This window comes from Sturnira hondurensis, unplaced genomic scaffold, assembly GCF_014824575.4.
Source record: "Sturnira hondurensis isolate 20B ecotype Veracruz unplaced genomic scaffold, ASM1482457v3 Scaffold0009449, whole genome shotgun sequence".
Lineage (NCBI taxonomy): Eukaryota > Metazoa > Chordata > Mammalia > Chiroptera > Phyllostomidae > Sturnira > Sturnira hondurensis.
In genome coordinates this window covers 529,938-543,759 of record NW_028082080.1, presented here as the reverse complement: position 1 = coordinate 543,759, position 13,822 = coordinate 529,938, and the positions used below count along the sequence as shown (strand labels likewise).

Here is a 13,822-nt window from a genome sequence, read left to right as displayed (position 1 = left end):
CTCAAGGCCTGCCTCTCAGCCTAAGCACCTTGCTCATGGGAGGGTGCAGCCGGAATGGGAGTGGTGGTGGTTACCAATAGAGGATGGAGAAATGCCCCATTCCCTTGATTCTCCTGTGGGCCAGTTTTGAGGATGTTCTCCTAGCCTGTCAGGTGATCTCCAGTGAGATTGAACCCCATTGCCCACAGTGGTAATCAGCTCATTAACTCATCCTTTATTGGCTTCCCTCTTTTTGGCTCACTTTCCCTAGTCTTTCACTTGCGATTCCTGGGGTTACCTCTTAAATAATCCACCTGCACCCAAAATCCTTGTCTCAGGTGTTAAAGACAGAACCACAGGCCCAAAATGATGTCACTTCCACTTTTTAGCCCATGGTACCAAACCTATATAAATTTTTCTTCTTTTATTTTCATTAATCTTGGAGAGAGAGAGAGACAGAGAGACAAAGAGATTGATTTGTTGTTCTACTTATTTATGCATTCATTGGTTGTTTCTTGTATGTACCCTGACCGGGGATCGAACCTGCAACCTTGTTATCATGGCATCACTCTAACCAACTGAGCTACCCAACTAGGGCCTTGAAATGACAGCTTTTAAGCAAACATTTAGAAAGCTTTCACAAACCTAAGAACAAAACCACATTTCCACCCCAAAGTTGTGAAGGAAAGAAATGGGTAAATCAGCAATCAGTTGATCAATTATTCCCCCAGTAAATGTTTATGTGGCACCTATTGGGAGTCAGGTAGCTAGTCAGCACAAGGAATTGTCAGTGTGTCCTTCTCATAGGGAAGTGTGTGAGCCCCCTTGCAAGTAGAACTTTGTCTGAAAATGAGCCATTAGCACTGATACAAGGCAGAAGTTGGACAGAGGGAAAGTGGCAGGAAGTCTGGCCTTGCCCTTTTCTACTTTCTTCCCATCCTGCCTCCCCCTTTCTCCCTCCCTTCTTTCCTTCTTCCTTCCTTCCTTCCTTTAAAGAAATGTAGTTTTATTCTCTTCAAGTACCCACAAGGGTAGAGCTAATCTTGTTCTTTTGTTTGTATTCATTTCTCTGAACAAGTAATTAATACATGCACCTTTTGTGTTTTTGAAACAGAACAGTCTTCCTTCTTCCTCGGTCCTCCAGTCATGCAGTCCCCTCCCCAAAGGCAACTTTTGGGACCAGTTTCTTGTGTATCTTCTTTGTTAAAACATATTTTTTAAAAATTTCATTTATTTATTTTTTTAGAGAGGAGGGAAGAGAGGGAGAAAGAGAGGGACACATGTGCGAAAGATTGGTTGCCTCTTGCACACCCCCACCTGGGGTCCTGGTCTGCAACCCAGGCATGTACCCTGACTGGGAATTGAACTCACCATCTTTCATTTCACAAGCTGGCATTCAATACATTATTTTACATATATATCACTATATAAGTAGTAGCATTCTATACACAAACTAAACCTAACATTTTTAGCCAAAAAAAAAAAAAATTCCTGGAGCTCTTTCTGTATCAGTGTATTGGGAGTGGCCTCATTCTGGGGGCTAAACCATCAGGTATTTGGTTAGCCTACTATTGATAGATATTTAGGTTGCAGACAGTCTTTTGCTGTTATAAACAATACTGCAGAGTATATCATTGTTTAGAGATCATCTTGCACACAACTGAGTTTACCTGTAAGATGAATCCTTAAAAAGGTGGAGTTGCTGGATCAAACAGATGAGCAACTTTAATTTTCATAGATATTGCCAATTTGCCCTCCATAAAGGTTATATCTATTTACATGATGACTAGCAATAAATTAATGCACCAGTTTCTCCACACCCTTTTAAATACAGCATATTAGCTTTCTATGACTATGTAGTAGATTACCACAAACTCAGTGGCTTAAAACAACACCCAATAATTAGCTCACAGTTCTGTAGGTCAGAAGTCTGGCATGGGGTGGCTGGATTCTCTGCTCAGGGCAACACAAGGTTAAAATAAAGGTGGCAGCTGGGCTGAGTTCTTATCTGGAGGCTCTGGTGAAATATCGGCTTTCAAGCTTGTTTCTGTTGTCGGTGGAATTCAGTTCGTCATGGTTGGAAGTCCAAGGTCTGCTTCTCCTAGATGGCTGTTTGCTGGAAGCCGCTGTCAGCTCCTAGATGCTGTTCACACTCCTTGTCACTAGGCCCTCTCTATCTTCCTGTGAACAGCATTGAATCAAATACTTCTTGTGCTTTGCCTTTTTTAAAGGTTTTTTATAAAGATTTTATTTATTTATCTTTAGAGAGAAAGGGAAGGAGAGAAGGAGAGAAACATCAATGTACGGTTGCCTCTTGTGAGTCCCCTGCTGGGAACTGGCCTGCAACCCAGGCATGTGCCCTGACCTCGAAATCCGACCTCGATCGTGTGGTTTGCAGGCCCGCGCTCAATCCACTGAGCTACACCAGCCAGGGCTGCATTTTTTGAGTTCCCTATCTGTGGTCTCTAGACCTAGATTTGAAGGGCTTGTGTGATTAGGTCAGGACCACCCAGATCATCTTAAGATCACCTGATGTGGGAACTTAAATTAAATCTGCAAAATCCCCTCACAGCAACACCTAGATTATTAAAAAGAATTATTGATTTTAAAGCAAGACAGAGAGAAATGGAGAGAGAAACAGATAGAAAGAGACACACAGAGAGAAATACTCGTTTGTTGTTCCCCTTATTTATGCATATTGGTTGGTTCTTACACGTATCCTGACCACAGATTGAACCGGCAACCTCAGCATATCAAGATGACACTCTAACCAACTGAGCTACACACCATAGCAGCAACACCTAGATTAGGAGAGGGAGGGAGGGAGGGAGGGAGAGAGGGAGGGAGGGGGAGAGAGAGAGAAACATTGATTTGTTTCATTTATTTATGCATTCATTGGTTGACTATTGTACGTGCCCTGACCAGGGATTGAACCCACAACCTTGGTGTATCAGGATGATGCTCTAACCAACTGAGCTACCTGGCCAGAGTTCAACTTTTTATCTTTTTAATTCAATAACTGAAAATAAAATTTATTGGATATTTCTCTTACAATGCAGCAAATTTTTTCATACAAGGTCTGTCCAGAAGGTATCCAGCCATGTAATATGAAAATAGAGAAATTTACTGAAGATAGGAGATGCAAGAAACATTGTACATAAGGAAATGCCACCAAAGCCCCCTTCACACAGTTCTTCCAATAGCTATCAGCTACCCTGTTGTGTTTTTCTGAATCTCATTGACAGTCTGAAATCTCTTTGCTTTCAAAGGTGATTTTAGTTTTGGGAAAAGCCAGAAGTTGCAGGCACCAAATTAGGGGGGCTGAGTCACCTGGGTGATTTGATATTTCTCCAAAAAACTTTGCATGAGACGTGATGCATGAGCAGGTGCATTATCATAATGAAGCTGCCAATCACCAGCTGCCCATAGCTGCAGCCTTCTGAATCATCCGAATAGTTTCCATGGAGGAATATTCAAGTTTCATGCAAAATTTGATGCAGATTCATTGATCTACTCTAGGGGTGTCAAACTCATTTTCATCAGGAACCACATCAGCTTCGTGGTTGCCTTCAAAGGGCCAAATGTAATTTTAGGACTATACAAATGTAATTACTCCCTAACTAGAGGCAAGGAACTTGGCACTGCCTCTGAGTAGAAACAAGGTGCCAGGCTGGATAAAACAAGGTGGAGGGCCGGATTTGGCCCACCGGCCTTGTGTTTACCACCTGTGCTCTACTCCCTCAGTCATTTTGAATGCAGCAACTACACAGTACATGTGCTCACCAACAGCAACTACTGCTCCCACTGGGTAGTACAGTGAAGTTGTCATTGTTCACACATGCACATTCCAGTTCACTCTCCTTGGCTGCTAGGTCACAGAAACTGTTCTAGTTATATTAACAATGGCTGGACTTTTTCTGGACAGACCTCTATATATTTGAGATCCATTTGATTTCTTTGGATTGTGTGTGTGTGTGTATGTGTGTGTGTGAATGATACCTGCTTATATCCTTTGTCCTTTTTTCTACTGGATTCTTGGTCTTTCTCTTCTTTTTTAAATGCAAAAGGATGATGGCAAGCTGCAAACAGCCTCCATGGGGCTTCTTTATATTCTTTGTTATAGAACTTCTTTCCAGCTAGTCTCCGAATGGTTTTTCAGGTTGACTGTTATATGATTGAGTTGTAACTTTGATGTGATCATGGGAGGAGGTGAACACAGCATTTATCCAGTCTGCCATCTTTTTAAAATATTTTATTTATTTATCTTTAGAGAGGAAGGGAAGGAGAGAAGGAGAGAAATATCAATGTATGGTTGCCTCTCGTGAGTCCCCTGCTGGGAACTGGCCTGCAACCCAGGCATGTGCCCTGACTGGGAAGCGAACCGCGATCGTGTGGTTCGCAGGCCCGCGCTCAATCCACTGAGCTACACCAGCCAGGGCTGCCGTCTTTTTAAAAAATATATTTTCTTAATTATGCTATTACAGTTGTCCCATTTCCCCCCTTTATTCCCCTCCACCCTCCACACCCCCTCCCACCCACATTCCCCCACCTTTAGTTTATGTTCGTGTGTCATAAGTTCTTTAGCTTCTACATTTCCCATACTATTTTTTCCCTCCCCCTGTCTATTTTCTACCTACTATTTATGCTATTTATTCTCTGTACTTTTCCACCCTCTCTCTTCCTCCCACTCCCCTCTTGATAACCCTCCATGAGATCTCCATTTCTGTGGTTCTGTTCCTATTCTAGTTGTTTGCTTAGTTTGTTTTTGTTTTTGTTTTAGGTGTGGTTGTTAGTAATTGTGAGTTTGCTGTCACTTTACTGTACATACTTTTAATCTTATTTTTCTTAGATAAGTCCCTTTAACGTTTCATATAATAAGGGCTTGGTGATAATGAACTCCTTGAACTTGACCTTATCTGAGAAGTGCTTTATCTGCCCTTCCATCCTAAGTGAAAGCTTTGCTGGATAGAGCAATCTTGGATGTAGGTCTTTGAATTTCATGACTTGGAATATTTCTTTCCAGCCCCTTCTTGCCTGAAAGGTCTCTTTGGAGAAATCAGCTGACCCTCTGATGGGAACTTTTTTGTAGGTGACTGTTCCCTTATCTCTTGCTGCTTCTAGAATTCTCTCCTTCATTTTCATCTTGGCTAATGTAATTATGATATGCCTTGATGTGTTCCTCCTTGGGTCCAACTTCCTTGGGACTCTCTGAGCTTCCTAGACTTCCTGGAAGTCTATTTCCTTTGCCAGATGGGGAAAGGTCTTCATGATTTGTTCAAATATGTTTTCCACTTGTGGCTGTTTCTCTTCCCCTTCTGGTACTCCTATAATTCAGATGTTGGAACATTTGAAGATGTCCTGGAGGTTCCTAAGCCTCTCCTCATTTTTTGAATTCTTGTTTCTTCCTTCTTTTCTGTTTGGTTGTTTCTTTCTTCTTTCTGATCCACTCCATTGATTTGAGTCCCAGTTTCCTTCCCATCACTATTGGTTCCCTGTGCATTTTCCTTCATTTCACATAGTGTACCTTTATTTTTTCATGTAATTTGCGACCAAAATCAACCAGTTCTGTGAGCATCCTGATCACCAGTGCTTTGAATTGTGCATCTGGTAGGTTGGCTACCTCTTGGTCGTTTAAAACTATTGGCTCTGGGGCTTTGATTTGTTCTTGTGTTTGAGCCACTTTTTTTTTTTGGACTGGTCACACCTGTTATGTAGTGAGGCCCAGAGCCTTAGTTGTTCCTCAGAGCAGTGTGACCCAGTTGCAGGGTTGTGACACTGTATTGGGGGGTGGGGTCAGAGAGGGTACAATGGTGCTTGCTCTGCTCTCTCTCGGATTTCAGTTCCCTCTGCCACTTCTCACAAGCAAACTGGGCCCTTCTGGTGCTGGTTCCCAGGTGGGTAGGCTTGTGTACATTCTGCCTTGTGCACCTCACTGGGTCTGTTCGTTGCCTCCCCGCCTCTGGTGTCTGCTAGCCACTGCCTGCGTGCCCAGGTCTGCTGACCACCACTTTTTCCCACCACGATCCCTCTCCATGGGCCACTGACTCTGCCCTTCTTACTGGTCTGGATGAATGGTTGTTGGACTTCTGTACAGTTCAGTTTTCTGTCTGTTGGTTGTTTTTTTGTTTCTAAATTTTTGCTGTATTTAATTTTGGTTTTGAGAGGATGCACAGTGTATCCACCTACACCTCCATCTTGGCCAGAAGTCCAGTGTGCCATCTTGATCTAGTGTGGTCTTTTTCTTCTTTTGTTAGAAGAGCTCTTTATGTGTTAAGAATCTTTCCTGTCTTAATGACTTTATTTGTCTTATTTATTCTACCTGGAACCCCATCCTCTTTCTTGCTGCCTCCTGAAATACCATTAATTTTTTCCAGCCCAGGTCAAACCCACATTGCCCAGAGGGCCAGTGTCTGACCATACCTATGGCTACTCAGCTCCTCTTGATTTTTTCTTGCGCTGTTCTATGCTTTATGATTGTGGGTCACTCTTGGCTCCCTAGCTGGGATGTTGAGCTTTTTCATGACAAATCTAAAGAAATAGATTCAAATATAAGACTGAGCGAATGATATGCACAAAACTAGTAACCAAAAACTGATTGATGCCTTCAACTTTGTCTCCACATTGTCTATGTTGGTTACAAATATATGTCACCATCCACCTCAGAAAGTCTTGTCTTTGTAACTTCCACCTATTTTTATAATTATTAAATGATATTAGATCATGTTAATGGGTAATCTTTCATAGAATTACTCTCTTTTTTGGCTAGTTAGTTTCTCTTAGCATGGTTTAATTTGTGAAATTTGTCTTCAAATCTGTAACATTTTTTATTTTATTTTCATTTGAAATTAATTTAAAATTTTATCAGAGAATATGTGTTCATTTTGAAAAAAGAGTCAGGTGAAACCGAAAGGCTCCTAATGAATCAGGGCAATCACACTTCCCCCACCTTCCCTAGCAGATACTTTCAGCCCTTTTTTTTCTTTCTCCTGATACATAACTCCATCTTCTTTCTTTCTTTCTTTCTCTCTAAATATATTTTATTGATTATGATATTACAGTTGTCCCAAACTTTCCCCTTTTGCTTCCCTTTACCAAGTGCCCCCCTCCCCAGGCAATTCTTCTATTCCTGTTCATGTCCCTGGGTTGTGTGTATAAGTTCTTTGGCTACTCCATTCCTTATACTGTTCTTAACATACCCGTGGCTATTCTGTAACTACCTATTTGTACTTCTTAATCCCTGTACCTTTTCCCGTTCTCTCTCTTCCCCCTCCCAACTGATAACCCTCCAAATTATCTTCATATCTATGATTCTGTTTCTCTTCTGCTTGTTTGCTTACTTTGCTTTTTACATTCGATTGTTGATAGCTGTGAATTTATTGCCATTTTAATGTTTGTAGTTTTGATCCTTTTTTTCTTAAATAAGTCTCTTTAATATTTCATAAAATAATGGTTTGGTCATAATGAACTCCTTTAGTTTCACCTTGTTTGGGAAGCTCTTCATCTGCCCTTCCATTCTAAATGATAGCTTTGCTGGATAGAGTAATCTTGGCTATAGGTCCCTGCTTTTCGTGACTTTGAATACTTCTTGCCAATTCATTCTAGCATGTACTTTCTTTTGAGAAATCAGCTGACAGTTTTATGTGAACTCCCCTGTAGGGAACTAACTTCTTTTCTCCTCCTGATTTTAAGATTCTCTCTTTATCTTTAACCTTTGGCATTTGAATTATGATGTGTCTTGGAGTGGGCCTTTTGTTTGGGACTCTGTGCTTCCTGGACTTGCATGTCTATTTCCTTCACCAAATTAGGAAAGTTTTCTTTCACTATTTTTTTTAAATAGATTTCCAATTTCTTGCTCTTTCTCTTCTCTTTCAGGTACCACTACGATGCAAATGTTGGACCTCTTGAAGTTGTTCCAGAGTCTGTTTTACTATCCTCATTTTCTTAGATTCTTTTTTCTTCTTTTTATATATTTTTAATTAATTAATTTTGTTTTTAGAGAGAGAGGACAATAAGGGGAAAGAGTGGGAGAGAAACATCAATGTGTGATTGTCTCTCATGTTTCCCCCACTGGGGACCTGGCCTGCAACCTAGGCATGTGCCCTGACTGGGAATCGAACCAGTGACCCTTTGCTTCACAGGCCTGTGCTCAATCCACTGAACTACACCAGCCAGGGCAGATTCTTTTTTCTTCTTGTTGTTCTGACTGGTTGTTTTCTTCCTTATGTTCTTAATCATTGATTTGATTCCTGCTTCATCCACTCCACTTTTGTTTCCCTGTAAGTTGTTCTTTATTTCAATTAGTGTATCATTTGTTTCTGAGTGGATCTTTTTTATTCTGTTGAGGTCCTCACTAAGTTCCTTGAGCATCCTTATAACTAGTGTTTTGAATTCTGCATCTGATAGATTGCTTATCTCCATTTTGTTTAGATCGTTTTCTGGAGTTTTGGTCTGTCCTTTTATTTGGGCCACATTTCTTTGCCCCCTCGTTTTGGCAGCCTCCCTGTATTTGTTTCTATGCATTAGGTACAGCTTCTTTGACTCCATGTCTTGGTAGTGTGGCTTAATATAGTAGGTGTCCTGTAGGGTCCAGTGGCACAGCCTTCCCTATCACCCAAGCTGGGTACTCAAAGTGCCCCTTCTTGTGGACTGAGTACTCCCTCCTCTTGTAGTTGAGCCTTGGTTGCTGTTGGCAGATCAATGGGATGGATTTACCCAGGTCAGTCAGCTGCAAGGACTGGCTGTGACAACTGACCACCAACCCCCACCCTCCATGGAGGATCACTGTGCAGGGGCAGGGTGGTGGTGCTCCAATGTGGTTTGTAGCTGTCCACTGGGTGCCCTAGGTTTCCTGGGTGGAGCAGGCCAAGATAAGCCCCACCTATGTTTTGCTCAGGGCCACCCTTCCTCAGCTGTCAAGCAATCTAAGATGGCTGCTACTAGTGCTGGGCTTGGAGATTCCCAGGTGAAGCCCAGTTATGAATCTAGGCTGGCTGCTGCTAGTGCCAGGTCTGGGACTCACTGAGACTAGCTGTTGCTTGTTTGAGAGGATTTAGGAAGTTGTGAAGCATGAGCCAAGACCAGCCATTCATATGGAAAAGCAGCTTGGGTGGTCCTGTAAGTTGGGTAGGGTCTCTGAGGATCTCCAAGGCAGGTCAAACAGTGGTAGTCAGCTTGATGGAGTCTCAGATATGGCACCAGTTTGCTGGCTCTGTGAGGTGACAGTTTAGAAAAGGGGCAGTGTCCTCTGCTCACCTTAATGGCAGGTACTTTAGTTTCTCCCTTTATGCCACTGGTACCTTTCAAGCTGCTACCCTGGTGTTGTAGCTCAGAGGGAGTGAGTCTGAGTAGGTGAGTCCGTGTGTGGGTTCTTTAAGAAAAACTGTCTGTGGCTCCAGAAGTTTCTTCCACCAATTCAAACCCGGCTGATTTTTGCTGCCAGAAGTTATGGTGACATATCTCCCTGGCATTGGAACCCCTAACTGGGAGGCCTGGTGTGGGGCTTGGACTCCTCGCTCCCAAGATATCCCTACTGACTTTTTTAAAAAAATATGGACCACTTCATGAATTTGCATGTCATCATTGCTCAGGGGCCATGTTAATCTTCTCTGTATTGTTCCAATTTTAGTATATGTGCTGCCAAAGCGAGCACCCTCCTGAATTTTTATCCACCACACATGGGTGTGGGACCAGCCTGTTTTGTGCTCCTCCTACCAGTCTGTATGGATGTGGTTGTCAGACTTCTATTCAACTCGATTTCTGACACTCGCTTCTGAGTGGTGGTTGTTCTATATTTTAGTTGTAATTTTGATGTGGTTGAGTGAAGAGGCAAGCCATGTCTGCCTATGCCATCATCCTGACCGGAAGTCTGTTCTTTCTTGCCTTCTTAATGAGTGTGAAGTAGGCAAGCCAAGGGTAGATTCAGAGGCTTGTCAACGTCATCAGAACCCAGTCCTTTCCTTTTCTTCTACTCTGCTATCCTGTATCCTGTTTTCATATTCAGTTTTGCTCCTAATAGTCACAAGATGGTTTACGTGGCTTCAGGAGACACATTTTCATACCACATCATTCAAGAAGAAAAATAAAATTTTTCCTTCATGCTCTTCTCTTTTGTTTTGATTGGGAAAGAGGGATGGGTAGTTCCTTTCCCAAAGCTCCAAGTGGACTTCCTTTATATTTCTTAAACCAGAAATTGGTCACATGAGATCCCAGATGCAAGGAAGGTTGGGAAAGCAAGTGTGTGGCATTTTCACTCTCCATAATAGAAAAGGAGGTTGGAAATGTGTAACCAACCAGTGGTATGTGCCTGTTAGGGTATTTTTTCTGCCACTGACAGAAGATTCAACTTGAAATGGCTTAAACAATAATGGGATTTGTCATCTCATAAAAATAAGTCCAGAGCTAGGGAATTCCAAGGTTGGTTGATTCAGTGGTAAAATGATATCAGCAAAGATCCAAGCCCTTTCTATCTTTCTGCTGTGTTGGCCTCAATTGTTGGCCTTGGTTCTCTGGCTTGTGTCCTCATGGTCACAAAAGGGCTGTAGTAGCTACAAAGATCACAGCTCATTGATTGAATTGCAGAGAGAATGTCCTGTCTTCCCATCCTTTTCTTTTTTTTTAAAAGGTTTTATTTGTTTATTTTTAGAAATGGGGAAGGAAAAGAGAAAAAGAGAGAGAGAAACATCAATGTGTGGTTGCCTCTCATGCGCCCCTAACTGGGGACCTGGCTTGCAACCCCAGCCTGTGCTCTGACTGGGAATGAAATCAGTGACACTTTGTTTTGCAGGACTGTACTCAGTCTACTGAGCCACACCAGCCAGGGCTTCTGCCCTTTTCTTTAAAATGAGAACTTTCTTAGAAACTTCATGGCAGATTGTTCTCAGGTCTCATTGTTCAGTATTGTATTGCCTTTTTATTTTTTTAAATTAAAAATATTTTATTTGTTTATTTTTAGGGAGAGGGGAAGGGAGGGAGAAAGAGAGGGAGAGAAACACCAGTGTGTGGTTGCCTCTCACACACCCACTACCGGGCACCTGACCCACAACCCAGGCATGTGCCCTAGATTGGGAATAGAACAAGAGACTTTTCAGTTCGCAGATAAGCACTCAATCCACTGAGCCACACCAGGCAGTGTATGCATCACCTGTTTATTTGTAAATCATTCACCATCATAGGGAATAAATTATCATCATTGACTTATCAGGATTCTCCCTCTTGGGGGCAGAGAGAAGTCCCAACACTTCCTGGTGTAAATAAAAATCACCTATAGTTAAATGAAATGAAATTGGAGTTCTGTTAACAAGGAAGGAGGGGGAATGGTTACTGAGGAGGCAGCAGATAATATTTGCCACACTTTTTTTCCTGGAGTTTGTAATTGCCTTGATTTTTTAATGCACTTTTAAAATTTCATGAATATTGATTAAGGCTTTACAAAATCTGAGGAACTATTGTAGGTATTGGGTATTTCTCTTAAACAAGAAAAATTTAGTCCTTCACTGTATGGATTTTAAAGAAGATCATGCAGGTTGAGAACATTGATTGGTGGGTAATTACCTAAACTAGCAATTGTCTCCTGCAATTTTCATGTACTTGTTTGAATAACTCAACTTGCTCAGCAATTATTTATTTTTCTTCAAAACTTCAAGCACTTCTTGACCTTTCTAAGAGTAATTTGTTTGAATTCTTAGAAGAGGTTTTACAGTTTCAATGGTCAATTACTGGATAATCAACAAAACAAACTCACTTTCCCAGAAGCGAAAGGATGAATACTCTTGTTTTTTCATGATGAACAACTTTAGATACATTCCACCATTCCTGATTTGGAGATGTTTCTTTTCACTACTGTTCTAATTGAGAAATAATAGAAAGAGGAGTTCACACTATGATATAGAAAAGATTCCACACTTTTAAAAAGATTCCATACTTTTTTTCCAGACTATCCTATTTAAGGCTTTTTATTTCCCCTTGCTGGAATTAGAATAATGAACAGATGCTCTCCAGATTTGCCTGTACAGCAATTGTCTCTTGCAATTTCCTCTCCAGGAGGTAAAACATGTCAGAAGTTTTTCTTTCCTCTAAACTCTCCTACAAATTTGTAAGTTTTGCTTCTCCAAAGCCAGTATTTATATAGGGTGGGGCAAAAGTATATTTATATTTGTGAGTACATGAAACACAGGGTTTACTCTTTTATTGTTATTTTCCATGCAAACAACTGTCAACCTACTTTTGTCGCACCCTGTATTTCGAGTAGATGTGCCAGTAGTCTTAGTAGCATGTCCCTTATGGCTCATAATAATAAAAACATTTATTTAATCAGTCAGTTAACTTCCACACTAGAATGTAAAGTCCAAGAACTCTCACATTAACTATAGTGTTTTCATGAAATATTTTAGTAATGATAGGAACAATCTTTTGTTTGAATTTAGATAAATCTATCAAAGAGATAAAGTTTCACCCAATATTATTGGTTAAGTGTTTCAAGGCTTTGGAACAAAACTTTTCCACAATTGTTGTACTTTTTCTTGGTGCTGATGAAAAATGTAGGTTTTAACTATATGAAAATTCACATTGCCCTGACTGGGTAGCTCAGTTGGTTGGAGTGTTGTTCTGATAAGCCAAGGTTGTGGGTTCCGTCTGTGGTCAGGGTACATACAAGAAGCAACCAATGAATCTGTAAATAAGTGGAACAACAAATCAATATTTCTCTCTTGCTCTCCCTTCCTTTCTTTCTCTGAAATCAATACATAATTTTTTTGAAAAAGAGAATTTATCTTTAATATACTCTGAAGTCATGGCCATGTTAGGTAAAGAGATGATCTATTCTGTCCCAAAGAGAACTGTTTGACTATAAAATTATCTTTCATTTTAATAGACTAATTTCATGAAAATTTTCTACACAGATATAATAGAAGCTACAGAACCAGTAGGGGACTGATGGTTCTTTGGTCATGTTTATGAAGTCAGACTTCCCACTGTAAAAACATTTATGCCACTTTTTCATGAAGAGCAAATGGTATAAGGTCAACTTTGTAAAAATACTTGTTCTTCTCATTTGTACTCATATTGATACTAAAAGTAAAAATTTTATTTAAATGTTTCATCGAACTCTTCAAACACTCTGGAACTGTTGACAAAGTTAGCCCAACTGATTCAGGCACACACCACCATGGAGGCCATGGAACATTCCACAAGTGTCCAAGCCTTCAGGTGGTAAGGGGTGGCCCAGTGCTTCCCAGACTCCCGTTGGACTTTGCCCTCTGCACTCCTGCTCTTGATGCTGGGTTTTCTCTCTCAGGTCTAGTCCTGCTCTTACCCTTTGAGATCCTGGAATGATCTTGGCTACCTGAGGCTTGTACTCACCATACTTGGCCTTGCCTTCAACTCTCTCTGCTCCACCTGTGTGTTATAAATGTCCTTTTCTGGCCTGGCCCCAGGAAGGGCCCCCTCACCCCAGCACTGGACTGCCTGGGTACTTCTCTCCAGGGCAGAGACATGTCCCATGTTACAGGAACAGGAATGAGGTAGCTGTCGGGCTCCAAGGCCTGCCCTTGGGGGTATGCACCATCATCCCCTTGCACACAAATGCCCTTGTTGAAGAGAAGTTTGACATCTACTCCTGGCCACTGAGCATCGTACAGAGACATCTGTTGGACTTCCTTATGGACCTGCTGCATGCATCCGGGTCCCACAACAGGATCTGACACACCTCTCTACCTGCCTCTGACAGACCTCCGTCTGTCCTGTTTATCAAAGAGTCTTCCCACCTCTGCAGGCTACCCTGTATGTGATTTGCATTGCAGACTGCAGGTTTACATAATGATAGCCTTTACTGAGTGCTTTCTGTGTG

The 13,822-nt window shown here is 41.5% G+C and overlaps 1 non-coding gene across 1 annotated transcript; it reads right to left on the bottom strand.

The window, feature by feature from the left end:
- Positions 1–9,521: 9,521 nt before the first annotated feature.
- Positions 9,522–9,628, bottom strand: LOC118994511 (U6 spliceosomal RNA). The gene has a single exon (XR_005068062.1). It is a non-coding gene; the product is annotated as a U6 spliceosomal RNA (small nuclear RNA).
- Positions 9,629–13,822: the final 4,194 nt, after the last annotated feature.